The sequence below is a fragment of the Phytophthora infestans genome, genomic scaffold (genome assembly GCF_000142945.1).
Source record: "Phytophthora infestans T30-4 supercont1.321 genomic scaffold, whole genome shotgun sequence".
NCBI lineage: Eukaryota > Oomycota > Peronosporomycetes > Peronosporales > Peronosporaceae > Phytophthora > Phytophthora infestans.
This window is the reverse complement of record NW_003303438.1, coordinates 21,519-25,620: the sequence shown is the minus strand read 5'-3', so window position 1 is coordinate 25,620 and position 4,102 is coordinate 21,519.

The window sequence follows — 4,102 nt, the reverse complement described above, 5'->3', positions numbered from 1 at the left end:
AGGCCGGAGCTCTACCATTGAGCTATAAGGGCGATGCCCGTACGTCAGTCCGAGAACGGACTACTCATGGTATGAGAGGGCTGCGCCCGGGTGGATTTGAACCACCGACCTGTGGATTCCAAAGCCAGCGCTCGATCACTGAGCTGAAAAAGCGTTGCCCTTAAGCTTGTCCATTCAAGGACAACAGTTCATGGAACGAGAGGGCTGTGCCCTGGTGGGCTCGAACCACCGACCTGTGGCTTCCAAAGCCAACGCTCGATCACTGAGCTGAAAGGGCGTTGCCCTTAAGCTTGCTCAATTCTTGGTCCACCTTCTTCGGAAAAAAACTTTTCTCTTTTAAAAAAAAAAGGTTTTTCCCCCGCGGGGGGGGTTTTTTAAAAAAAACACGACCATTTTTGTGTTTTTTCCCAAAAACCCAAGTTCCCCAACCTTGAACTAAAGGGTGTTGCCCTTAGCTCGTCCAGCGTGAACATCGTTCATGGAACGAGAGGGCTGTGCCCTAGTGGGTTCGAACCTCCGACCTGTGGCTTGTGAAGCGAGTGTTCAACCGCTGAGCTGTTGTCGACGACTCGAATGAGTCAAGAGCATTGCTCTAAGCGGTTTGCAGCACTTGGAGTAGGCGCGGAGCGCGAGCGTAGGTCTGAGACCGCTTGAGAGCAAGATGCGCGCTGCGCTTGGAGCATTGGGCCGTGGGACGACGACGAGAAGTTGGGCATCAACGATGCGTAGGCGTTTGTGAGCTCACGGAGCTGTACAACGCTGGTGTGAGGTGTAGTAACCTCCGCCGTCTTAACAAGACGTGACCTCGCTGAGGAATGTTTCGAGAACGGAATGTTCTCATCTTAGTGGGGGAGAGTGTAACGGGGTTACATGGTGTGGAACACACAGGGGTACGAAGTACCCGGAGAGCTAACAAACTCTCAGTACATAAGATGGAGAGTTAACAAGGTCTCTCAGTACGTTGGCCGAAAGCCACACGTTATGCATTTGATTAGGTTCAACTATGCTAGATAGTTAAACAGATACATTTACCCCTAGGCGGCTTGGCCGCAATAATAGTAAATAAAGCACTTCTGGTTTTGAAGCATAAAAGTTAAGGTGTTAACTTTGAGCCCTGGTCTTGGGCTGTAAGTGTCCTTTGGATAAGGAACTTAGTATTAGTGACTCTTTGAGTCGAACGTCTTCCTCTGACGCTAAAGCTACGGCAGCCCCGCTGCAGAGGATCTGGGGGCTAGATCTAATCCTTCCTCTGGATCTAGTGACAACCATAACCTGGATCGTCCGCTTCACGCATTCAACCGCCACCACTTCGTCTAGTCGGTTCAATGTAACGAGATCCTGGCGCTCGGCCTCTCTCTCCACCTCGACCCCACATTGATTCCATAGTGCGGTACTTGCCAAGCTGTCTGAACTTGCATTCCAATCTCGCTTGACATGTACCAGCTCGTGATTCATCCAAGCACGCAGATGAGTCATTATTTTCTGACGTTACAACGTTAATGCAGGGGCTTTGCAGTCAATTTCACCTCGCACCTGAGTGATCACCAAATTTGAATCTCCGCATATCACCAGACGTTTGAGATCCTCTTCCGTTAGTAGATCCAACCCAGCAAGAGTCCGTTGTATTCCGCTTCATTTACGGTGAGGCCTTCCGCGTACGTAGATCTGGCCCTTACCACTTCCCATCCGGGCAGTCTCCATAGAATTGTGCTGTAAGCCCATCCTCCGGGCCGCACGCGGGCGGATCCATCAAAACTCAGGACGTATAGATCTTCATCCACTTGCACCGTCGAAATCAAGATCTACGTCTGGCGTTTGGGCTCTTTCTTAGGATAGATCCTAGTCAGTGCTTCGTCCATCTTGGCTCTGGGCGTAATGCTCGCGGCCAAAACGCTAGGATCTCGTCCTCTCCTTTCAAACATTTTGCAATCTCCAGTATCCATGGTGGAGCAAGGTGGCCATTGTCTTAACCGACCTTGCAGCCCGGCCGACTTTAACAGCCGTGCAAGCGTAGAATATCGCGTCAGGATCCTATAATTGAGATCAAAAACCCGTAGAAGTGCCAGTATCCCCTTCTCCACTACCCCGTACTTAAACTCGTTAGGCTTTAGCGTTCGGCTGACGAAGGTAACCGGATGACGGATCCCCTCATACGCTTGTACCAAAACTGCCGAGACCGCCCAATCGCAAGCATAGACTATCACCGTAGGCTGACATTCTGGATCTAAATAGCGGAGGATAGGCGCCGTCGCGATCTTGTTCGTTAGTTCTACGAACGCGTGGTGAGATCGGATCCACCGAGGCTCCACCTTGTCCGAGCTCTCTCCGTCAACTCTGTCCAGATTGGATCCTCTCCCAGTTGGTCCCGGGGCGGATCCATTTTCTGCTTCAGGTCGCCTCCCGACGTCGTGCCATGTGGATCCCCATGTAGATCTGGGATCGCCAGGACCAGAGCGGGCTTGATCTTAATCCGGACAGCCGAAGTAGCCATCACAGCAAAATCCACTTCCCTCAGTTCATAGAGAACCACAGCAAAAAGTACGGAAGCCCCAATGGACCGAATGTAGTAATTTGACCTGCCCACGAAGGGTTGCATCGCCTGTAGCGACTGCGGGAAAGACAAATCTGCCAACGAAGACAGATCTTTAGAGTTCGCCTCCAACCCGTCCTTGGAGACTCGATGTCGTAAATTATCCACTTCGCGCATTCCCCAATAACTCTTCACCACGCTGATAGAGATATTCAACTTAGTACACGCCTCCAGTAGGGATATCACTCTCTTGCACAGCTGATCTCACGATTCTGCCGGGATAAGAATGTCGCCGATATAGGATCAGCGCCCAAACACGGATGGTGTCCCCAAATCGCCTCGCTCTCCTGCTTCGATTCCGCGTCACCTTCTCCGGAGTCACCCCTTCGGGTTCCGGTTTTCGGGTAAATCCGTAGAGAGAATTATCAATCAGGCATTGATAGATCTGGGGTGTGTTTTTCAATCCAAACGGCATCCGGTTCCACTCGAACAGTCCAAATGGTGTGATGAATGCGGAGATTGCGCGAATTCGATCCGTCATAGTCACCACCCAAAATCCACTCGTCATATCTAGGGAACAGTACCAGCGTACGTTATCCAAATCTTCCAATAGCTCATTGATTAGAGGCTTCGGATACACCATCAGTCTGGCCAGACCGTTAACCATCCGGTAATTAATACCCATACGTATATCCACCCCGTTCTTCTTAATGATGACCGCCACAGGAGACGCCCACGGGGAGGTTGAGAAACGGATGATTTTGGCTTACAGCAAACCTTTAATCAAATCCGAGAGCTTTTCTCGGAGCTGAGGTGCCACCTTCCGCACTCTTTAAGCGATCGGCTTCGCGTCACCAACATCGATGTCACATTTGACTCCGCGTGCAGCTGGTGGTAATACATTTCCTTTGCCAATTAGCAGATGTCGGCTTTCCCAGATATGCTGACGTAGTCGGGCCACTTCTGCGGGTTTGTTCGCTCCCTGATCCACCTGGATATCATCAATCATAACTTCCTTTGTGGTCAGTGGGACCTCCGACATTACCGTCATACCTTCTCCAAGATCGTCGGCGTGCAGATCCCCGCCTTCATGGTAGCATACCTGTTCATCTCCAGTCTTTGTCGGATCCACTGGATTCAAGCGCCGCGATTCCCCCTCTTCAGTCAATCCTTATGTTTTCATGGAATCCGGTATTCTGGTACCGGGGAAAGTGCCTTCTGGATCGACTTGATCTTCTGGAGAGTTTACAAACGAAGAATCCTGTGTAACCGTTAACACTCTCGACAGGGATCCAGGCATTATGTCGAATGGAAAGTTTGGATCCAGCTGTGGGTCAGCAGGATCCAGCGGGCCGGTTTCAATTGCCTGCGATCCCCCATCCACCGACCCTTGGCTACCTGGGGACCGGCTGTGGGTATCTCCAGCTGTCTTGGATCCAGCCTCTATCACTTGGATCCCAATCCTACGATCTATCTGTAGGACCTTTTGCGGAGGTGGATATGAAGGTCGATCCACCAAGGGCCCAGTCGGCTCCACGGGGGGCTCCACCTCTCCGAGAGATTTAGTCTCGG